Source organism: Mesoplodon densirostris, chromosome 17, assembly GCF_025265405.1.
Source record: "Mesoplodon densirostris isolate mMesDen1 chromosome 17, mMesDen1 primary haplotype, whole genome shotgun sequence".
Lineage (NCBI taxonomy): Eukaryota > Metazoa > Chordata > Mammalia > Artiodactyla > Ziphiidae > Mesoplodon > Mesoplodon densirostris.
Genome location: NC_082677.1, coordinates 35,808,448 through 35,833,133, shown reverse-complemented (window position 1 = coordinate 35,833,133; position 24,686 = coordinate 35,808,448).

The window sequence follows — 24,686 nt, the reverse complement described above, 5'->3', positions numbered from 1 at the left end:
ATGAGACCCACGTCGCAGCTCTGCTTTACTTTAAAGGCAGTAAGCTGTAAAGGCCTCCTAGGACCCTCGCGTCCGCACACGATTCTCTATACGAACACTGAGTAACTGCAGGCTCCTAGTGGCCTGGTGAGCCTCATCCAGTCGCGAAGATCCTTAGCTGTACCCCTCTGTAGCTGAGTGTAGGGCAACATATTGAACTCATGCGTTGGAGAGCTAGACTGCCTCCGGTCCCAGACGGATTCAGTCACACGGTTGTAGCCCTTCCAGCATTCAATGCCGGTCGGCCTCACTGCCCTGTCAGAGCGATACGGAGAGAGACACTCTGCTTAGCATTCCTTCTAGGTCTTGTTACCTGCAGTCACCCTACCTCAAGGAAAAACTCGGGTTGGGTTCCACTGCAACTAAAGATCAGTTCTTCGCGGAACACGGCAGGCTTCTGGGAGATGCACGGGCCCCTAGGCTGACCCACGGCATTCTTTCCTTTGGGCCACGCCCTACAACGCAGAACACGCTCTATCGAGAAGTTGATTTAGGGAAGGGCCCAGTGAGTACCATGTGTCTCTTCTGAATTTTTCGAAACAATAGGTACTTATGCTTCCTGTCAACCTCGAGGTGGGGGCCTGAGGGCACAGGCCTCTTTTCCCCAATGTTGACCATTACATTCGGGCACCCTGAAGCTTCTGCAAAAACACTTGTGTTTCCAGGATTCTAGGCCTTTCATGCAGGGCTCGGATAGGAAGTTGAGATTTTTTCCAAGAAACAGGGTGCCTGCGTTTCCCGGGTGGGATATTATCTTGCCCTGTGTCTTTTCTTCTTTGGGTGTACGCGCACCTCTCACGGTTGTGGCCTCCCCCATTGCGGAGCACCGGCTCCTGAGGCTTAGGTTCAGCGGCTAAGGCTCCCGGGTCCGGCACTACGGCAGCAGGTGGGATCTTCCCGGATCGGGGTCCGAACCCGTGTCTCCTGCATCGGCAGGCTGACTTTCAACTACAGTTCCACAAAGAAAGCCTGACCCTGCTTTAGAGCTAAAGGGAACCGCAACGCAACCACTGGCTTTTCACTACGGCCCTGGGTTTCCATGCAGAAAGATTGGTGGGCAGCAGCTTCCATGAGGCATTTTGGCTGTGCTACTTTCGTTTCACGAGGGTAGGCCTTTCCGGACTCCTGGCACGTTCGCACCAGTTTCCTTACCAGAACACTCAGGAAGCCAGGCTCCAGTGGGCCTGTGGAGCAGCAGCCAGCCCCGTAGGTCCTTCAGCGCACCCCTGTGTTTTCTGAGTGAAGCGCAACACACTGCACTCTTCCCTGGGAGAGCTAGATATCCTCAGCTCTGCCCCAGCTTCAGAAAGACGTTCCTAGCCAGTCCAGCCGGTCAAAAGCACTCTCGTTGCCGGGATCTTAGTCCCTGCGGGCATGCCTGCGAGCGGCGAATGAGCTTTCTCGAAAGAAGCAGGCTGCTTGCTTCCAGTTCCTGAGTAAGCTTTCCTGCCCTGCTTTAGGGCGAAAGGGAAACTCAGTGTCCACACGAGCCTCGAAAATCGCCCTGGTGGGCCGTGCCGATTGGAAGGCGTGCAGCAGTTTTCCTGAGGCATTCCTTGCTGTTCTGCTTTCGTTTTCGGGGGTACGCCTTTAAGGACTCCTAAGACCGTCGTGTCAGCACCCGTGTCCGTCCTAGAACACTGAGTACCGCCAGGCTCCTAGGGCCCGCTTGAGCATCATCCAGCCCCGAGGGCCCTTAGGTGTACGCCTGTTTATGCCGAGTGTAGGGCAACATACTGCACTCTTCCTTGGGAGAGACAGATTGCCTCAGCTCTCCAACAGCTTCTGTAACAAGGTTGTACCCAGTCCAACATGACCAGGACGTTGGCTTCCTCGCCTTACCTGAGCTCTACCTCGAAAAACACTCTGCTTAGCGCTCCTTCTCGGACCTCAAACCTGCAGTCACCTTACCCAAGGAAAAAGTCAGGCTGGGTTCCACTGCAACGAACGCACAGTTCTTCGTGGAACACTGCAGGCTTTTGGAAGAGGCACAAGCCCCTAGGCCGACCTGGGGCTTTCGAAAATGTAGGCAGTTCCCTACCAGCCGAAAACCCTGCATAGAAAAGTTGATTTAGGGGAGGGGGTCAGTGGGTAGCCTGTGTCTCTTCTGACTTCGTCAGAATAACAGGTACGTAAAGCAGTGCGTCAACCTCGAATGGGGGGCCTGATAGCACAAGCCTTGTTTTCCCCGCTGGAAAGCGCCATGCGTGAGCCCTTGACCCTTCCGGGTAATAGTGCGTTTGCCGGCTTACTAGTCAGTGCAGGCGTGGCACTGAGTAAAACCCGAGTTTCCTCGAAAGAAATAGGGTGCTACGACTTCCTGGGCGGGAGCTCTCCCTGCCCTGCTTTCTAGCGAAAGGGAAACTCAACATGAAACACTCGCCTCGACGTGTGGCCCTGCTTTGCCATGCAGAAGGGGAGGCGTGCGGCAGCTTCTATGAGACCCACGTCGCAGCTCTGCTTTACTTTAAAGGCAGTAAGCTGTAAAGGCCTCCTAGGACCCTCGCGTCCGCACACGATTCTGTATACGAACACTGAGTAACTGCAGGCTCCTAGTGGCCTGGTGAGCCTCATCCAGTCGCGAAGATCCTTAGCTGTACCCCTCTGTAGCTGAGTGTAGGGCAACATATTGAACTCATGCGTTGGAGAGCTAGACTGCCTCCGGTCCCAGACGGATTCAGTCACACGGTTGTAGCCCTTCCAGCATTCAATGCCGGTCGGTCTCACTGCCCTGTCAGAGCGATACGGAGAGAGACACTCTGCTCAGCATTCCTTCTAGGTCTTGTTACCTGCAGTCACCCTACCTCAAGGAAAAACTCGGGTTGGGTTCCACTGCAACTAAAGATCAGTTCTTCGCGGAACACGGCAGGCTTCTGGGAGATGCACGGGCCCCTAGGCTGACCCACGGCATTCTTTCCTTTGGGCCACGCCCTACAACGCAGAACACGCTCTATCGAGAAGTTGATTTAGGGAAGGGCCCAGTGAGTACCATGTGTCTCTTCTGAATTTTTCGAAACAATAGGTACTTATGCTTCCTGTCAACCTCGAGGTGGGGGCCTGAGGGCACAGGCCTCTTTTCCCCAATGTTGACCATTACATTCGGGCACCCTGAAGCTTCTGCAAAAACACTTGTGTTTCCAGGATTCTAGTCCTTTCATGCAGGGCTCGGATAGGAAGTTGAGATTTTTTCCAAGAAGCAGGGTGCCTGCGTTTCCCGGGTGGGATATTATCTTGCCCTGTGTCTTTTCTTCTTTGGGTGTACGCGCACCTCTCACGGTTGTGGCCTCCCCCATTGCGGAGCGCCGGCTCCTGAGGCTTAGGTTCAGCGGCTAAGGCTCCCGGGTCCGGCACTACGGCAGCAGGTGGGATCTTCCCGGATCGGGGTCCGAACCCGTGTCTCCTGCATCGGCAGGCTGACTTTCAACTACAGTTCCACAAAGAAAGCCTGACCCTGCTTTAGAGCTAAAGGGAACCGCAACGCAACCACTGGCTTTTCACTACGGCCCTGGGTTTCCATGCAGAAAGATTGGTGGGCAGCAGCTTCCATGAGGCATTTTGGCTGTGCTACTTTCGTTTCACGAGGGTAGGCCTTTCCGGACTCCTGGCACGTTCGCACCAGTTTCCTTACCAGAACACTCAGGAAGCCAGGCTCCAGTGGGCCTGTGGAGCAGCAGCCAGCCCCGTAGGTCCTTCAGCGCACCCCTGTGTTTTCTGAGTGAAGCGCAACACACTGCACTCTTCCCTGGGAGAGCTAGATATCCTCAGCTCTGCCCCAGCTTCAGAAAGACGTTCCTAGCCAGTCCAGCCGGTCAAAAGCACTCTCGTTGCCGGGATCTTAGTCCCTGCGGGCATGCCTGCGAGCGGCGAATGAGCTTTCTCGAAAGAAGCAGGCTGCTTGCTTCCAGTTCCTGAGTAAGCTTTCCTGCCCTGCTTTAGGGCGAAAGGGAAACTCAGTGTCCACACGAGCCTCGAAAATCGCCCTGGTGGGCCGTGCCGATTGGAAGGCGTGCAGCAGTTTTCCTGAGGCATTCCTTGCTGTTCTGCTTTCGTTTTCGGGGGTACGCCTTTAAGGACTCCTAAGACCGTCGTGTCAGCACCCGTGTCCGTCCTAGAACACTGAGTACCGCCAGGCTCCTAGGGCCCGCTTGAGCATCATCCAGCCCCGAGGGCCCTTAGGTGTACGCCTGTTTATGCCGAGTGTAGGGCAACATACTGCACTCTTCCTTGGGAGAGACAGATTGCCTCAGCTCTCCAACAGCTTCTGTAACAAGGTTGTACCCAGTCCAACATGACCAGGACGTTGGCTTCCTCGCCTTACCTGAGCTCTACCTCGAAAAACACTCTGCTTAGCGCTCCTTCTCGGACCTCAAACCTGCAGTCACCTTACCCAAGGAAAAAGTCAGGCTGGGTTCCACTGCAACGAACGCACAGTTCTTCGTGGAACACTGCAGGCTTTTGGAAGAGGCACAAGCCCCTAGGCCGACCTGGGGCTTTCGAAAATGTAGGCAGTTCCCTACCAGCCGAAAACCCTGCATAGAAAAGTTGATTTAGGGGAGGGGGTCAGTGGGTAGCCTGTGTCTCTTCTGACTTCGTCAGAATAACAGGTACGTAAAGCAGTGCGTCAACCTCGAATGGGGGGCCTGATAGCACAAGCCTTGTTTTCCCCGCTGGAAAGCGCCATGCGTGAGCCCTTGACCCTTCCGGGTAATAGTGCGTTTGCCGGCTTACTAGTCAGTGCAGGCGTGGCACTGAGTAAAACCCGAGTTTCCTCGAAAGAAATAGGGTGCTACGACTTCCTGGGTGGGAGCTCTCCCTGCCCTGCTTTCTAGCGAAAGGGAAACTCAACATGAACACTCGCCTCGACGTGTGGCCCTGCTTTGCCATGCAGAAGGGGAGGCGTGCGGCAGCTTCTATGAGACCCACGTCGCAGCTCTGCTTTACTTTAAAGGCAGTAAGCTGTAAAGGCCTCCTAGGACCCTCGCGTCCACACACGATTCTCTATACGAACACTGAGTAACTGCAGGCTCCTAGTGGCCTGGTGAGCCTCATCCAGTCGCGAAGATCCTTAGCTGTACCCCTCTGTAGCTGAGTGTAGGGCAACATATTGAACTCATGCGTTGGAGAGCTAGACTGCCTCCGGTCCCAGACGGATTCAGTCACACGGTTGTAGCCCTTCCAGCATTCAATGCCGGTCGGCCTCACTGCCCTGTCAGAGCGATACGGAGAGAGACACTCTGCTCAGCATTCCTTCTAGGTCTTGTTACCTGCAGTCACCCTACCTCAAGGAAAAACTCGGGTTGGGTTCCACTGCAACTAAAGATCAGTTCTTCGCGGAACACGGCAGGCTTCTGGGAGATGCACGGGCCCCTAGGCTGACCCACGGCATTCTTTCCTTTGGGCCACGCCCTACAACGCAGAACACGCTCTATCGAGAAGTTGATTTAGGGAAGGGCCCAGTGAGTACCATGTGTCTCTTCTGAATTTTTCGAAACAATAGGTACTTATGCTTCCTGTCAACCTCGAGGTGGGGGCCTGAGGGCACAGGCCTCTTTTCCCCAATGTTGACCATTACATTCGGGCACCCTGAAGCTTCTGCAAAAACACTTGTGTTTCCAGGATTCTAGTCCTTTCATGCAGGGCTCGGATAGGAAGTTGAGATTTTTTCCAAGAAACAGGGTGCCTGCGTTTCCCGGGTGGGATATTATCTTGCCCTGTGTCTTTTCTTCTTTGGGTGTACGCGCACCTCTCACGGTTGTGGCCTCCCCCATTGCGGAGCGCCGGCTCCTGAGGCTTAGGTTCAGCGGCTAAGGCTCCCGGGTCCGGCACTACGGCAGCAGGTGGGATCTTCCCGGATCGGGGTCCGAACCCGTGTCTCCTGCATCGGCAGGCTGACTTTCCACTACAGTTCCACAAAGAAAGCCTGACCCTGCTTTAGAGCTAAAGGGAACCGCAACGCAACCAGTGGCTTTTCACTACGGCCCTGGGTTTCCATGCAGAAAGATTGGTGGGCAGCAGCTTCCATGAGGCATTTTGGCTGTGCTACTTTCGTTTCACGAGGGTAGGCCTTTCCGGACTCCTGGCACGTTCGCACCAGTTTCCTTACCAGAACACTCAGGAAGCCAGGCTCCAGTGGGCCTGTGGAGCAGCACCCAGCCCCGTAGGTCCTTCAGCGCACCCCTGTGTTTTCTGAGTGAAGCGCAACACACTGCACTCTTCCCTGGGAGAGCTAGATATCCTCAGCTCTGCCCCAGCTTCAGAAAGACGTTCCTAGCCAGTCCAGCCGGTCAAAAGCACTCTCGTTGCCGGGATCTTAGTCCCTGCGGGCATGCCTGCGAGCGGCGAATGAGCTTTCTCGAAAGAAGCAGGCTGCTTGCTTCCAGTTCCTGAGTAAGCTTTCCTGCCCTGCTTTAGGGCGAAAGGGAAACTCAGTGTCCACACGAGCCTCGAAAATCGCCCTGGTGGGCCGTGCCGATTGGAAGGCGTGCAGCAGTTTTCCTGAGGCATTCCTTGCTGTTCTGCTTTCGTTTTCGGGGGTACGCCTTTAAGGACTCCTAAGACCGTCGTGTCAGCACCCGTGTCCGTCCTAGAACACTGAGTACCGCCAGGCTCCTAGGGCCCGCTTGAGCATCATCCAGCCCCGAGGGCCCTTAGGTGTACGCCTGTTTATGCCGAGTGTAGGGCAACATACTGCACTCTTCCTTGGGAGAGACAGATTGCCTCAGCTCTCCAACAGCTTCTGTAACAAGGTTGTACCCAGTCCAACATGACCAGGACGTTGGCTTCCTCGCCTTACCTGAGCTCTACCTCGAAAAACACTCTGCTTAGCGCTCCTTCTCGGACCTCAAACCTGCAGTCACCTTACCCAAGGAAAAAGTCAGGCTGGGTTCCACTGCAACGAACGCACAGTTCTTCGTGGAACACTGCAGGCTTTTGGAAGAGGCACAAGCCCCTAGGCCGACCTGGGGCTTTCGAAAATGTAGGCAGTTCCCTACCAGCCGAAAACCCTGCATAGAAAAGTTGATTTAGGGGAGGGGGTCAGTGGGTAGCCTGTGTCTCTTCTGACTTCGTCAGGATAACAGGTACGTAAAGCAGTGCGTCAACCTCGAATGGGGGGCCTGATAGCACAAGCCTTGTTTTCCCCGCTGGAAAGCGCCATGCGTGAGCCCTTGACCCTTCCGGGTAATAGTGCGTTTGCCGGCTTACTAGTCAGTGCAGGCGTGGCACTGAGTAAAACCCGAGTTTCCTCGAAAGAAATAGGGTGCTACGACTTCCTGGGTGGGAGCTCTCCCTGCCCTGCTTTCTAGCGAAAGGGAAACTCAACATGAACACTCGCCTCGACGTGTGGCCCTGCTTTGCCATGCAGAAGGGGAGGCGTGCGGCAGCTTCTATGAGACCCACGTCGCAGCTCTGCTTTACTTTAAAGGCAGTAAGCTGTAAAGGCCTCCTAGGACCCTCGCGTCCGCACACGATTCTGTATACGAACACTGAGTAACTGCAGGCTCCTAGTGGCCTGGTGAGCCTCATCCAGTCGCGAAGATCCTTAGCTGTACCCCTCTGTAGCTGAGTGTAGGGCAACATATTGAACTCATGCGTTGGAGAGCTAGACTGCCTCCGGTCCCAGACGGATTCAGTCACACGGTTGTAGCCCTTCCAGCATTCAATGCCGGTCGGCCTCACTGCCCTGTCAGAGCGATACGGAGAGAGACACTCTGCTCAGCATTCCTTCTAGGTCTTGTTACCTGCAGTCACCCTACCTCAAGGAAAAACTCGGGTTGGGTTCCACTGCAACTAAAGATCAGTTCTTCGCGGAACACGGCAGGCTTCTGGGAGATGCACGGGCCCCTAGGCTGACCCACGGCATTCTTTCCTTTGGGCCACGCCCTACAACGCAGAACACGCTCTATCGAGAAGTTGATTTAGGGAAGGGCCCAGTGAGTACCATGTGTCTCTTCTGAATTTTTCGAAACAATAGGTACTTATGCTTCCTGTCAACCTCGAGGTGGGGGCCTGAGGGCACAGGCCTCTTTTCCCCAATGTTGACCATTACATTCGGGCACCCTGAAGCTTCTGCAAAAACACTTGTGTTTCCAGGATTCTAGTCCTTTCATGCAGGGCTCGGATAGGAAGTTGAGATTTTTTCCAAGAAGCAGGGTGCCTGCGTTTCCCGGGTGGGATATTATCTTGCCCTGTGTCTTTTCTTCTTTGGGTGTACGCGCACCTCTCACGGTTGTGGCCTCCCCCATTGCGGAGCGCCGGCTCCTGAGGCTTAGGTTCAGCGGCTAAGGCTCCCGGGTCCGGCACTACGGCAGCAGGTGGGATCTTCCCGGATCGGGGTCCGAACCCGTGTCTCCTGCATCGGCAGGCTGACTTTCAACTACAGTTCCACAAAGAAAGCCTGACCCTGCTTTAGAGCTAAAGGGAACCGCAACGCAACCACTGGCTTTTCACTACGGCCCTGGGTTTCCATGCAGAAAGATTGGTGGGCAGCAGCTTCCATGAGGCATTTTGGCTGTGCTACTTTCGTTTCACGAGGGTAGGCCTTTCCGGACTCCTGGCACGTTCGCACCAGTTTCCTTACCAGAACACTCAGGAAGCCAGGCTCCAGTGGGCCTGTGGAGCAGCAGCCAGCCCCGTAGGTCCTTCAGCGCACCCCTGTGTTTTCTGAGTGAAGCGCAACACACTGCACTCTTCCCTGGGAGAGCTAGATATCCTCAGCTCTGCCCCAGCTTCAGAAAGACGTTCCTAGCCAGTCCAGCCGGTCAAAAGCACTCTTGTTGCCGGGATCTTAGTCCCTGCGGGCATGCCTGCGAGCGGCGAATGAGCTTTCTCGAAAGAAGCAGGCTGCTTGCTTCCAGTTCCTGAGTAAGCTTTCCTGCCCTGCTTTAGGGCGAAAGGGAAACTCAGTGTCCACACGAGCCTCGAAAATCGCCCTGGTGGGCCGTGCCGATTGGAAGGCGTGCAGCAGTTTTCCTGAGGCATTCCTTGCTGTTCTGCTTTCGTTTTCGGGGGTACGCCTTTAAGGACTCCTAAGACCGTCGTGTCAGCACCCGTGTCCGTCCTAGAACACTGAGTACCGCCAGGCTCCTAGGGCCCGCTTGAGCATCATCCAGCCCCGAGGGCCCTTAGGTGTACGCCTGTTTATGCCGAGTGTAGGGCAACATACTGCACTCTTCCTTGGGAGAGACAGATTTCCTCAGCTCTCCAACAGCTTCTGTAACAAGGTTGTACCCAGTCCAACATGACCAGGACGTTGGCTTCCTCGCCTTACCTGAGCTCTACCTCGAAAAACACTCTGCTTAGCGCTCCTTCTCGGACCTCAAACCTGCAGTCACCTTACCCAAGGAAAAAGTCAGGCTGGGTTCCACTGCAACGAACGCACAGTTCTTCGTGGAACACTGCAGGCTTTTGGAAGAGGCACAAGCCCCTAGGCCGACCTGGGGCTTTCGAAAATGTAGGCAGTTCCCTACCAGCCGAAAACCCTGCATAGAAAAGTTGATTTAGGGGAGGGGGTCAGTGGGTAGCCTGTGTCTCTTCTGACTTCGTCAGAATAACAGGTACGTAAAGCAGTGCGTCAACCTCGAATGGGGGGCCTGATAGCACAAGCCTTGTTTTCCCCGCTGGAAAGCGCCATGCGTGAGCCCTTGACCCTTCCGGGTAATAGTGCGTTTGCCGGCTTACTAGTCAGTGCAGGCGTGGCACTGAGTAAAACCCGAGTTTCCTCGAAAGAAATAGGGTGCTACGACTTCCTGGGCGGGAGCTCTCCCTGCCCTGCTTTCTAGCGAAAGGGAAACTCAACATGAACACTCGCCTCGACGTGTGGCCCTGCTTTGCCATGCAGAAGGGGAGGCGTGAGGCAGCTTCTATGAGACCCACGTCGCAGCTCTGCTTTACTTTAAAGGCAGTAAGCTGTAAAGGCCTCCTAGGACCCTCGCGTCCACACACGATTCTCTATACGAACACTGAGTAACTGCAGGCTCCTAGTGGCCTGGTGAGCCTCATCCAGTCGCGAAGATCCTTAGCTGTACCCCTCTGTAGCTGAGTGTAGGGCAACATATTGAACTCATGCGTTGGAGAGCTAGACTGCCTCCGGTCCCAGACGGATTCAGTCACACGGTTGTAGCCCTTCCAGCATTCAATGCCGGTCGGCCTCACTGCCCTGTCAGAGCGATACGGAGAGAGACACTCTGCTCAGCATTCCTTCTAGGTCTTGTTACCTGCAGTCACCCTACCTCAAGGAAAAACTCGGGTTGGGTTCCACTGCAACTAAAGATCAGTTCTTCGCGGAACACGGCAGGCTTCTGGGAGATGCACGGGCCCCTAGGCTGACCCACGGCATTCTTTCCTTTGGGCCACGCCCTACAACGCAGAACACGCTCTATCGAGAAGTTGATTTAGGGAAGGGCCCAGTGAGTACCATGTGTCTCTTCTGAATTTTTCGAAACAATAGGTACTTATGCTTCCTGTCAACCTCGAGGTGGGGGCCTGAGGGCACAGGCCTCTTTTCCCCAATGTTGACCATTACATTCGGGCACCCTGAAGCTTCTGCAAAAACACTTGTGTTTCCAGGATTCTAGTCCTTTCATGCAGGGCTCGGATAGGAAGTTGAGATTTTTTCCAAGAAGCAGGGTGCCTGCGTTTCCCGGGTGGGATATTATCTTGCCCTGTGTCTTTTCTTCTTTGGGTGTACGCGCACCTCTCACGGTTGTGGCCTCCCCCATTGCGGAGCGCCGGCTCCTGAGGCTTAGGTTCAGCGGCTAAGGCTCCCGGGTCCGGCACTACGGCAGCAGGTGGGATCTTCCCGGATCGGGGTCCGAACCCGTGTCTCCTGCATCGGCAGGCTGACTTTCAACTACAGTTCCACAAAGAAAGCCTGACCCTGCTTTAGAGCTAAAGGGAACCGCAACGCAACCACTGGCTTTTCACTACGGCCCTGGGTTTCCATGCAGAAAGATTGGTGGGCAGCAGCTTCCATGAGGCATTTTGGCTGTGCTACTTTCGTTTCACGAGGGTAGGCCTTTCCGGACTCCTGGCACGTTCGCACCAGTTTCCTTACCAGAACACTCAGGAAGCCAGGCTCCAGTGGGCCTGTGGAGCAGCAGCCAGCCCCGTAGGTCCTTCAGCGCACCCCTGTGTTTTCTGAGTGAAGCGCAACACACTGCACTCTTCCCTGGGAGAGCTAGATATCCTCAGCTCTGCCCCAGCTTCAGAAAGACGTTCCTAGCCAGTCCAGCCGGTCAAAAGCACTCTCGTTGCCGGGATCTTAGTCCCTGCGGGCATGCCTGCGAGCGGCGAATGAGCTTTCTCGAAAGAAGCAGGCTGCTTGCTTCCAGTTCCTGAGTAAGCTTTCCTGCCCTGCTTTAGGGCGAAAGGGAAACTCAGTGTCCACACGAGCCTCGAAAATCGCCCTGGTGGGCCGTGCCGATTGGAAGGCGTGCAGCAGTTTTCCTGAGGCATTCCTTGCTGTTCTGCTTTCGTTTTCGGGGGTACGCCTTTAAGGACTCCTAAGACCGTCGTGTCAGCACCCGTGTCCGTCCTAGAACACTGAGTACCGCCAGGCTCCTAGGGCCCGCTTGAGCATCATCCAGCCCCGAGGGCCCTTAGGTGTACGCCTGTTTATGCCGAGTGTAGGGCAACATACTGCACTCTTCCTTGGGAGAGACAGATTGCCTCAGCTCTCCAACAGCTTCTGTAACAAGGTTGTACCCAGTCCAACATGACCAGGACGTTGGCTTCCTCGCCTTACCTGAGCTCTACCTCGAAAAACACTCTGCTTAGCGCTCCTTCTCGGACCTCAAACCTGCAGTCACCTTACCCAAGGAAAAAGTCAGGCTGGGTTCCACTGCAACGAACGCACAGTTCTTCGTGGAACACTGCAGGCTTTTGGAAGAGGCACAAGCCCCTAGGCCGACCTGGGGCTTTCGAAAATGTAGGCAGTTCCCTACCAGCCGAAAACCCTGCATAGAAAAGTTGATTTAGGGGAGGGGGTCAGTGGGTAGCCTGTGTCTCTTCTGACTTCGTCAGAATAACAGGTACGTAAAGCAGTGCGTCAACCTCGAATGGGGGGCCTGATAGCACAAGCCTTGTTTTCCCCGCTGGAAAGCGCCATGCGTGAGCCCTTGACCCTTCCGGGTAATAGTGCGTTTGCCGGCTTACTAGTCAGTGCAGGCGTGGCACTGAGTAAAACCCGAGTTTCCTCGAAAGAAATAGGGTGCTACGACTTCCTGGGCGGGAGCTCTCCCTGCCCTGCTTTCTAGCGAAAGGGAAACTCAACATGAACACTCGCCTCGACGTGTGGCCCTGCTTTGCCATGCAGAAGGGGAGGCGTGCGGCAGCTTCTATGAGACCCACGTCGCAGCTCTGCTTTACTTTAAAGGCAGTAAGCTGTAAAGGCCTCCTAGGACCCTCGCGTCCGCACACGATTCTGTATACGAACACTGAGTAACTGCAGGCTCCTAGTGGCCTGGTGAGCCTCATCCAGTCGCGAAGATCCTTAGCTGTACCCCTCTGTAGCTGAGTGTAGGGCAACATATTGAACTCATGCGTTGGAGAGCTAGACTGCCTCCGGTCCCAGACGGATTCAGTCACACGGTTGTAGCCCTTCCAGCATTCAATGCCGGTCGGCCTCACTGCCCTGTCAGAGCGATACGGAGAGAGACACTCTGCTCAGCATTCCTTCTAGGTCTTGTTACCTGCAGTCACCCTACCTCAAGGAAAAACTCGGGTTGGGTTCCACTGCAACTAAAGATCAGTTCTTCGCGGAACACGGCAGGCTTCTGGGAGATGCACGGGCCCCTAGGCTGACCCACGGCATTCTTTCCTTTGGGCCACGCCCTACAACGCAGAACACGCTCTATCGAGAAGTTGATTTAGGGAAGGGCCCAGTGAGTACCATGTGTCTCTTCTGAATTTTTCGAAACAATAGGTACTTATGCTTCCTGTCAACCTCGAGGTGGGGGCCTGAGGGCACAGGCCTCTTTTCCCCAATGTTGACCATTACATTCGGGCACCCTGAAGCTTCTGCAAAAACACTTGTGTTTCCAGGATTCTAGGCCTTTCATGCAGGGCTCGGATAGGAAGTTGAGATTTTTTCCAAGAAACAGGGTGCCTGCGTTTCCCGGGTGGGATATTATCTTGCCCTGTGTCTTTTCTTCTTTGGGTGTACGCGCACCTCTCACGGTTGTGGCCTCCCCCATTGCGGAGCACCGGCTCCTGAGGCTTAGGTTCAGCGGCTAAGGCTCCCGGGTCCGGCACTACGGCAGCAGGTGGGATCTTCCCGGATCGGGGTCCGAACCCGTGTCTCCTGCATCGGCAGGCTGACTTTCCACTACAGTTCCACAAAGAAAGCCTGACCCTGCTTTAGAGCTAAAGGGAACCGCAACGCAACCACTGGCTTTTCACTACGGCCCTGGGTTTCCATGCAGAAAGATTGGTGGGCAGCAGCTTCCATGAGGCATTTTGGCTGTGCTACTTTCGTTTCACGAGGGTAGGCCTTTCCGGACTCCTGGCACGTTCGCACCAGTTTCCTTACCAGAACACTCAGGAAGCCAGGCTCCAGTGGGCCTGTGGAGCAGCAGCCAGCCCCGTAGGTCCTTCAGCGCACCCCTGTGTTTTCTGAGTGAAGCGCAACACACTGCACTCTTCCCTGGGAGAGCTAGATATCCTCAGCTCTGCCCCAGCTTCAGAAAGACGTTCCTAGCCAGTCCAGCCGGTCAAAAGCACTCTCGTTGCCGGGATCTTAGTCCCTGCGGGCATGCCTGCGAGCGGCGAATGAGCTTTCTCGAAAGAAGCAGGCTGCTTGCTTCCAGTTCCTGAGTAAGCTTTCCTGCCCTGCTTTAGGGCGAAAGGGAAACTCAGTGTCCACACGAGCCTCGAAAATCGCCCTGGTGGGCCGTGCCGATTGGAAGGCGTGCAGCAGTTTTCCTGAGGCATTCCTTGCTGTTCTGCTTTCGTTTTCGGGGGTACGCCTTTAAGGACTCCTAAGACCGTCGTGTCAGCACCCGTGTCCGTCCTAGAACACTGAGTACCGCCAGGCTCCTAGGGCCCGCTTGAGCATCATCCAGCCCCGAGGGCCCTTAGGTGTACGCCTGTTTATGCCGAGTGTAGGGCAACATACTGCACTCTTCCTTGGGAGAGACAGATTTCCTCAGCTCTCCAACAGCTTCTGTAACAAGGTTGTACCCAGTCCAACATGACCAGGACGTTGGCTTCCTCGCCTTACCTGAGCTCTACCTCGAAAAACACTCTGCTTAGCGCTCCTTCTCGGACCTCAAACCTGCAGTCACCTTACCCAAGGAAAAAGTCAGGCTGGGTTCCACTGCAACGAACGCACAGTTCTTCGTGGAACACTGCAGGCTTTTGGAAGAGGCACAAGACCCTAGGCCAACCTGGGGCTTTCGAAAATGTAGGCAGTTCCCTACCAGCCGAAAACCCTGCATAGAAAAGTTGATTTAGGGGAGGGGGTCAGTGGGTAGCCTGTGTCTCTTCTGACTTCGTCAGAATAACAGGTACGTAAAGCAGTGCGTCAACCTCGAATGGGGGGCCTGATAGCACAAGCCTTGTTTTCCCCGCTGGAAAGCGCCATGCGTGAGCCCTTGACCCTTCCGGGTAATAGTGCGTTTGCCGGCTTACTAGTCAGTGCAGGCGTGGCACTGAGTAAAACCCGAGTTTCCTCGAAAGAAATAGGGTGCTACGACTTCCTGGGTGGGAGCTCTCCCTGCCCTGCTTTCTAGCGAAAGGGAAACTCAACATGAACACTCGCCTCGACGTGTGGCCCTGCTTTGCCATGCAGAAGGGGAGGCGTGCGGCAGCTTCTATGAGACCCACGTCGCAGCTCTGCTTTACTTTAAAGGCAGTAAGCTGTAAAGGCCTCCTAGGACCCTCGCGTCCGCACACGATTCTCTATACGAACACTGAGTAACTGCAGGCTCCTAGTGGCCTGGTGAGCCTCATCCAGTCGCGAAGATCCTTAGCTGTACCCCTCTGTAGCTGAGTGTAGGGCAACATATTGAACTCATGCGTTGGAGAGCTAGACTGCCTCCGGTCCCAGACGGATTCAGTCACACGGTTGTAGCCCTTCCAGCATTCAATGCCGGTCGGCCTCACTGCCCTGTCAGAGCGATACGGAGAGAGACACTCTGCTTAGCATTCCTTCTAGGTCTTGTTACCTGCAGTCACCCTACCTCAAGGAAAAACTCGGGTTGGGTTCCACTGCAACTAAAGATCAGTTCTTCGCGGAACACGGCAGGCTTCTGGGAGATGCACGGGCCCCTAGGCTGACCCACGGCATTCTTTCCTTTGGGCCACGCCCTACAACGCAGAACACGCTCTATCGAGAAGTTGATTTAGGGAAGGGCCCAGTGAGTACCATGTGTCTCTTTTGAATTTTTCGAAACAATAGGTACTTATGCTTCCTGTCAACCTCGAGGTGGGGGCCTGAGGGCACAGGCCTCTTTTCCCCAATGTTGACCATTACATTCGGGCACCCTGAAGCTTCTGCAAAAACACTTGTGTTTCCAGGATTCTAGGCCTTTCATGCAGGGCTCGGATAGGAAGTTGAGTTTTTTCCAAGAAACAGGGTGCCTGCGTTTCCCGGGTGGGATATTATCTTGCCCTGTGTCTTTTCTTCTTTGGGTGTACGCGCACCTCTCACGGTTGTGGCCTCCCCCATTGCGGAGCGCCGGCTCCTGAGGCTTAGGTTCAGCGGCTAAGGCTCCCGGGTCCGGCACTACGGCAGCAGGTGGGATCTTCCCGGATCGGGGTCCGAACCCGTGTCTCCTGCATCGGCAGGCTGACTTTCCACTACAGTTCCACAAAGAAAGCCTGACCCTGCTTTAGAGCTAAAGGGAACCGCAACGCAACCACTGGCTTTTCACTACGGCCCTGGGTTTCCATGCAGAAAGATTGGTGGGCAGCAGCTTCCATGAGGCATTTTGGCTGTGCTACTTTCGTTTCACGAGGGTAGGCCTTTCCGGACTCCTGGCACGTTCGCACCAGTTTCCTTACCAGAACACTCAGGAAGCCAGGCTCCAGTGGGCCTGTGGAGCAGCAGCCAGCCCCGTAGGTCCTTCAGCGCACCCCTGTGTTTTCTGAGTGAAGCGCAACACACTGCACTCTTCCCTGGGAGAGCTAGATATCCTCAGCTCTGCCCCAGCTTCAGAAAGACGTTCCTAGCCAGTCCAGCCGGTCAAAAGCACTCTCGTTGCCGGGATCTTAGTCCCTGCGGGCATGCCTGCGAGCGGCGAATGAGCTTTCTCGAAAGAAGCAGGCTGCTTGCTTCCAGTTCCTGAGTAAGCTTTCCTGCCCTGCTTTAGGGCGAAAGGGAAACTCAGTGTCCACACGAGCCTCGAAAATCGCCCTGGTGGGCCGTGCCGATTGGAAGGCGTGCAGCAGTTTTCCTGAGGCATTCCTTGCTGTTCTGCTTTCGTTTTCGGGGGTACGCCTTTAAGGACTCCTAAGACCGTCGTGTCAGCACCCGTGTCCGTCCTAGAACACTGAGTACCGCCAGGCTCCTAGGGCCCGCTTGAGCATCATCCAGCCCCGAGGGCCCTTAGGTGTACGCCTGTTTATGCCGAGTGTAGGGCAACATACTGCACTCTTCCTTGGGAGAGACAGATTTCCTCAGCTCTCCAACAGCTTCTGTAACAAGGTTGTACCCAGTCCAACATGACCAGGACGTTGGCTTCCTCGCCTTACCTGAGCTCTACCTCGAAAAACACTCTGCTTAGCGCTCCTTCTCGGACCTCAAACCTGCAGTCACCTTACCCAAGGAAAAAGTCAGGCTGGGTTCCACTGCAACGAACGCACAGTTCTTCGTGGAACACTGCAGGCTTTTGGAAGAGGCACAAGCCCCTAGGCCGACCTGGGGCTTTCGAAAATGTAGGCAGTTCCCTACCAGCCGAAAACCCTGCATAGAAAAGTTGATTTAGGGGAGGGGGTCAGTGGGTAGCCTGTGTCTCTTCTGACTTCGTCAGGATAACAGGTACGTAAAGCAGTGCGTCAACCTCGAATGGGGGGCCTGATAGCACAAGCCTTGTTTTCCCCGCTGGAAAGCGCCATGCGTGAGCCCTTGACCCTTCCGGGTAATAATGCGTTTGCCGGCTTACTAGTCAGTGAAGGCGTGGCACTGAGTAAAACCCGAGTTTCCTCGAAAGAAATAGGGTGCTACGACTTCCTGGGTGGGAGCTCTCCCTGCCCTGCTTTCTAGCGAAAGGGAAACTCAACATGAACACTCGCCTCGACGTGTGGCCCTGCTTTGCCATGCAGAAGGGGAGGCGTGCGGCAGCTTCTATGAGACCCACGTCGCAGCTCTGCTTTACTTTAAAGGCAGTAAGCTGTAAAGGCCTCCTAGGACCCTCGCGTCCGCACACGACTCTGTATACGAACACTGAGTAACTGCAGGCTCCTAGTGGCCTGGTGAGCCTCATCCAGTCACGAAGATCCTTAGCTGTACCCCTCTGTAGCTGAGTGTAGGGCAACATATTGAACTCATGCGTTGGAGAGCTAGACTGCCTCCGGTCCCATACGGATTCAGTCACACGGTTGTAGCCCTTCCAGCATTCAATTCCGGTCGGCCTCATTGCCCTGTCAGAGCGATACTGAGAGAGACACCCTGCTTAGCATTCCTTCTAGGTCTTGTTACCTTCAGTCACCCTACCTCAAGGAAAAACTCGGGTTGGGTTCCACTGCAACTAAAGATCAGTTCTTCGCGGAACACAGCAGGCTTTTGGGAGATGCACAGGCCCCTAGGCTGACCCACGGCATTCTTTCCTTTGGGCCACGCCCTACAATGCAGAACACGCTGTATCGAGAAGTTGATTTAAGGAAGGTCCCAGTGAGTACCATGTGTCTCTTCTGAATTTTTCGAAACAATAGGTACTTATGCTTCCTGTCAACCTCGAAGTGGGGGCCTGAGGGCACAGGCCTCTTTTCCCCAATGTTGACCATTACATTCGGGCACCCTGAAGCTTCTGCAAAAACACTTGTGTTTCCAGGATTCTAGTCCTTTCATGCAGGGCTCAGATAGGAAGTTGAGTTTTTTCCAAGAAACAGGGTGCCTCCGTTTCCCGGGTGGGATATTATCTTGCCATGTGTTTTTTCTTATTTGGGTGTAAACGCACCTCTCACGGTTGTGGCCTCTCCGATTGCGGAGCACCGGCTTCGGAGGCTTAGGTTCAGCGGCTTATGCTCACGGGTCCAGCTCTATGGCAGCATGTGGGATCTTTCACTATCGGCGTATGAGCCCGTGTCTCCTGCATCGGCAGGCTGACTTTCAACTACAGTTCCACGAAGAAAGCCTGACCCTGCTTTAGAGCTAAAGGGAACCGCAACGCAAACACTGGCTTTTCACTACGGCCCTGGGCTTCCATGCAGAAAGATTGGTGGGTAGCAGCTTCCATGAGGCATTTTGGCTGTGCTACTTTAGTTTCACGAGGGTAGGCCTTTCCGGACTCCTAGCACATTAGCACCAGTTTCCTTACAAGAACACTCAGGAAGCCAGGCTCCTGTGGGCCTGTGGAGCAGCACCCAGCCCCCTAGGTCCTTCAGCGCACCCCTGTGTTTGCTAAGTGAAGCGCAACACACTGCACTCTTCCCTGGCAGAGCTAGATATCCTCAGCTCTGCCTCAGCTTCACAAAGACGTTCCTAGCCAGTCCAGCATGTCAGAACCACTCTCGTTGCCGGGATTTTATTCCCTGCAGGCGTGCCTGGGAGAGGCAAATGAACTTTCTCGAAAGAAGCAGGTTGCTTCCAGTTCCTGAGTAAGCTTTCCTGCCCTGCTTTAGGTCGAAAGGGAAACTCAGTGTCCACACGAGACTTGAAAATCGCTCTGGTGGGCCGTGCCGATTGGAAGGCGTGCAGCAGTTTTCCTGAGGCATTCCTTGCTGTTCTGCTTTCGTTTTCGGGGGTACGCGTTTAATGAGTCCTAAGACCGTCGTGTCAGCACCCATGTCCGTCCAAGAACACTGAGTACCGCCAGGCTGCTAGGGCCCGCTTGAGCATCATCCAGCCCCAGAGGCCCTTATGTGTACGCCTGTTTATTCCGAGTGTAGGGCCACATACTGCACTCTTCCTTGGGGGAGACAGATTTCCCAAGCTCTCCAATAGCTTCTCTAACAAGGTTGTATCCAGTCCAACATGAGAAGGAAGTTGACTTCCTTGCCTTACCTGAGCTATACTTCGAAAAACACTCTGCTTAGCGTTCCTTTTAGGCCCTCAACCTGGACTCACCCTACCTCAAGGAGAAAGTCAGGTTGGGTTCCACTGCCTCTAAAGTACATTTCTTCGTGTAACATTGCAGGCTTTTGGAAGATGCACAGGCCCCTAGGCCGACCTAGTTCTTTCCCAAATTTCGGAAGGTTCATATGAGCCGAAAACCCTGCATAGAAAAGTAGATTTATGGAAGGGGCCAGTGGGTAGCTTGTTTCTCTTCTGACTTCATCAGAACAACAGGTACTTATGTAGTGCGTCAACCTCGAAGGGGTGCCTTATAAGTCAAGCCTTGTTTTCCCTGCTTGAAAGCGCCATTCGTGGGGCTTTGAATCTTCCGTGTAAATACCGTTTTTGCTGGGCTTCTAGTCACTGCAGGCGTGGCACTGAGAAGAAAATTAATTTTCTCGAAAGAAATCGGGTACTACCACTTCCTGGGTGGGAGCTTATCCTGCCCTGCTTTATAGCGAAAGGGAAACTCAACATGAACACTAGCCTTATGTATTGCCCTGCTTTGCCATGCAGAAGAGTAGGCATGCAGCATCTTCTATGAAACCCACGTCGAACCTCTGTTTTACTTTAAAGGCAGTAATCTGTAAAGGCCTCCTAGGACTCTCGCGTCCACACCCTATTTGGTCTAAGAACACTGAGTAACTGCAGGCTCCTATTGGCCTGGTGACCCTCATCCAGCCCCAAAGGCCCTTAGCTGTACCCTTCTGTAGCTGAGTGTAGGCCAACATATTACACTCCTACTTCGGAGAGCTAGACTGCCTCCGGTCACTGATAGCTTCAGAAACATGGCTGTAGCACGTCCAGCATGCCATGCATGATGGCTTCATTGCCCTGTTTAAGCGATACTGGGAGAAACACTATGCTTAGCATTTCTTCTAGGACCCCTTACCTTAACATGTTTCTCTTTGGTTTTATCCTGTATCTGACTCTCTGTGCTTCCTGGTCTTGATCCACTATTTCCTTTCCCATGTTAGGAAATTTTTCACTATAATCTTTTCAAATATTCTTTTCAGCCCTTTCCCTTTTCTTCTTCTGGGACCCCTATAATTCAATTGTTGGTGTGTTTAATGTTGTCATAGGAGTCTCTGGTCATGCTCTCATTTCTTTTCATTCTTTTTTCTTGATTCTTTTCCCTTTCAGTTATTTCCATTATTGTGTCTTCCAGTCCATTTATCCTTTCTTTTGCCTTAGTTATTGTGCTATTGATTCCTGCTAGTGTATTTTTTACTTATTTTGTTGTTCATCACTGATTTTTTGTTCTTTAATTTTCCTAGGTCCTTGTTAAACATTTCTTATGTCTTCTAGATCTGTGCCTCCATTCTGTTTCCAAGATCTTGGATCATGTTTACTATCTTTACTCTGAAATATTTTTCAGGTAGATTGCCTATTTCCTTTTCATTTATGTAGTCTTGTGGGATTTTACTTTGCTCTTTCATCTGCAACATATTTATCTGTATTCTCATTTTGCCTAACCTTCTGCGTTTTTGGTCTCCTTTTTTCAGGCTGCTGAGTCATAGTTTCTCTTACTTCTCTTGTCTGCTCCCAGGTGAGTGAGGTTGGTCTAGTTGCTTTATAGGATTCAAGGTGGGAGGGATTGATGCCTGTCTCTGGTGGGTGAGCTGAGTCTTTTTCCTCTGAAGGGCAGCGTCGCATCTGGTAGTGTGTTTTGGTGTGTCTGTGAGCTTAGTATGACTTTAGGCAGACTGTTTGCTGATGGGTGGGGCTTTGTTCCTGTTTTGCTGCTTGTTTGCCTTGAGGTGTCCAAACACTGGAGCCTGCAGGCAGTTGTGTGGGGCTGGATCTTGGTGTTGATATGGATACTTCTGGAAACACACCTGCTGATTAATATGTGGGCCTGGAATTCTCTGGTAGTCCAGTATCCTGGACTTGGCCCTCCCACCCCAGAAGACCAGGCCCAACCCATGACTGGGGAACCATGATTCCACAAGGTGCACAGTGCAGCCAGAGATAAAAGGAAGAACAGAAAATAAAAGAAAACAAACAGACAAACAAAACCCAAGAAAAATAGCAAAAACAACAGCAAACAAACAGCAGCAGCAACACAACACACACACACGGAAATAAAAAAAAAACAAACACGAGAACAAACAAACAAAATAATTAAAAATGGAGAACAGTCAATAAGGACTAACCTTCTGCTTCCAACCAGGGTCTCTTGTCCCTTTTTTGATTCCTCTTTTCCTTTTTATCTTCTTTTTTCTCCCTACTCAGTTGTGAGGGAATTTTTCTTGTCCTTTTAGGTGTGCAAAGTCTTCCACTAATGTTCAGCAAGTGCTCTATGAGAACTGTTCCATTTGTAGATGTTTTTTGATGTACTTGTGAGGAGTGATAAGTTCTGCATCCTCCTATTCAGCCATCTTGACTCCTCCAAGAATTGTGTTCTGTGTAACAATTTTATCATGCCTGTAGCAGGCTTATTTAGTCCAGAAGATGTGAATTGCAGGACAAGAATTCTACAGTATTTTTCCCTAGCAGCTCATGACTTTCCTTTATTAGTTGCTCTTGTTGGACAGTCTGTCTGGACATCTATTTCTTATCTGTATCATGACAAGATTTGTAACAACTAACTACATAAATGAAATGGAGCTTTAAAGTGTTCCATATAGTAATAGAATAATTCAATTCAGAAACATGGGGATGACTTTTTTAACTTTATCATACACTTAACCCTCCCTCACTAACCACTTTATTTCTTTATTTATCTGCATTTACAGAAGGTTGTAAGATTTTGAATACAGATATGTCTTGAGTTTCTTCTGGTCCAAAAGTGAATTGCATTTATAAGCCACCAAAAAGTTTAAGAAAAATGAAAAATGAAATAATGTTTGACATTTTGCTATAAACAATTTAACATTTGTCATCTTGTTTCACCAATAAACTCTATGTGGCTAGTCACTATGGGCTATATATTAATTTATTCTCCCTTGTTTTTGATTAAGTTTGCCATATAATCAAATGAAATTTTAATTAAATTTTTAAATGTGGTTTTGGCATCAGAGTTATGTTTATTTAGATACCAACTCCAACATTTAATTGATGTTTAGCCTTCAACAATTTACTTAACCCCTCTAGTTTTAAATTTCTTAATGAAGTTTCCAGGTGGATTAAAGTAATTACATATCCCAAGTAAGGTAACCAAATAGATAATCAAGTACAATGTTTTAAATCTATATCCATCATTAGGTACAGTAATATTTGCAGTAAGTAAAAATCTTAGATTATTACCCAATTCTTCTATTCTGATAAAATAATTCAATAATTAAAAAAGAAGAATTATAGAAATTTTGTACAAGTACAATTTAGAAGAGTACAATTTAATTTCTTAAGATTAATTAAAATATTATGATGCTAATTTTTAATAGTAATTGTTGAATTTTAATAAGTTGAAAACATTATTTTTTAATTATTTAGCTTAGAAATTATATGGTAAATTAGGGAAACCTGACTATTTACTGACATTATGAAGAGGAAAATCTTCTTGGAAATGAAAAAATAAATTGAATATATAACATAAGTAAATATCATGCAAATTTTCTTGTAGTAGGCATTTTATTATTCTTATTTTAGAGATAAAGAAATCGAAAGATAAGTAATATATCCAAAGACATAAATCTAATAAATACTAAAATCATGTTAGTGTCAAAAATTTGTGTGATTTTGTAGTTACATATGTTAATTGTCACAATTAAGAAACTTAGAGGATGAATGCTAAATATATTTCATCAATCATTTATTTTGTATCTCTGTCACAATTTCCATCAAGAAGTTTAACTGATGTTGTTTCTTAGAAATTATTAGCATTGTCAAGATTATTTGGAACAATGGATTGTTTCGGAGGCAAAGAAGTTCATACAGTTTTATTAGATCCCATGGAAGAGCATCAGCTTTTTCCTAAGAAAAGCTAAGAAATTCTGTCAGTGGAAAATCCTCTGAAAGTGGATCTTTCAATACTGACTTGATATAGAGCAGTAGTTGGCATTGTAGAGGTTTAATGTCAAAGAAACATATGTGAACATATATATCCCAGTTAATTCATCAAGTTTAGTTAGAAATTAATAAGCATATTATATGCTATCAGAAAAATCCCCTGGAACTTAAATTCTACCTCCAGAGAAAGAGAGAAATGTGGTAAAATTTTAACTGTCTGAGTTTATTCTTTATTGAAAATATCTTGAAAAGTATAATGCTGAAAGTTGAAAAAAAAGATGCTGATGTGATGCAAATATTACTAAATAAAGAAAGAAGCTTCCACATCCTCCCACCTCTGGGGATGAAGTAATGCAGATAGTAAGTGTAGGAAGTAGCTACCAACACCAAAACTAGGGGAATTAAAGGTAAGAGATGGGGTATCATAACCTAGAGGCTGGTAGCAGGAACCCTCACAGGACTAGTTCTAGTACATCTGATGAAGAATGGTAGAGAAGGAGCTGTAAGGGCCAAAAGAGGCTTGGAAGCTTCAGCTATAGGCTTCTTCTTTTGGTGGAGCAGCACTGAAAGGAAATTTTTGTTTCTCAAATGTTCTTGAATATGTAGAAAATTATTGTTTCATATCTTTTATCTAGTGTTTCAGTTTTTTCAAGCATTTTGATTGATCTGGTTTTTACTGGGATTGGAAATCCAGAAGTGGTTTGTATTAGAGTATTTTGATTTACAAAATCAAAATCACAAATGATGCTATAAATTTTAGCTTGGTCTCAAGTATTTAAGAGAAAAAAGGATCATTCAGTAGCATATGAGCTTATATGAATTACTATAATTTCAATTATGTGTTAACTAAATCTGTTAAAATTTTAATACAACTTAATCACATTTTCTTCTCCAATTTAAGCTAAGACCATCATAATCACCTTTGGGTCACATTTTGAATGATTTAGTTGTAAACATTTTCCTAGATTATGAAAAAATATATTTGCTTCATTTACATAATCAGATACCTGTGATTCACTAAAATGAATTGATTCACTTAAATGAATTAGGTCCCTTGTAATCCAGAATTTTATCTCAAATTTAAAATAAATGAGAAGATTGGAGACAAGATAGTGGAGTAGAAGGACTTGAGCTCACCTCCTCTCATGAAAACTGCAAAATCATAACTAACTGCCAAACAAACATGGACCAAAAAGACTGATACCTATCAAAAAAGATATCCTACATCCAAAGACAAAGAAGAAGGCATAACAAGAATGTTGTTGGGGGTTTCATGATATAATCAAGTCCCATACCTGCCAGGTGGGCAACCCAAAAACTGGAAAATAATTATAATGCAGAGGGTCTCCCACAGGAGTGAGAGTTCCCCACATCAGGCTCCCCAGCTTGGTGGTCTGTCATCAGAGCCCCCAGGGCATTTGGCTTTGAAGGCTAGCAGCACTTGAGTGTAGGAACTCCACTGGACTGGAGGAAACAAAGACTC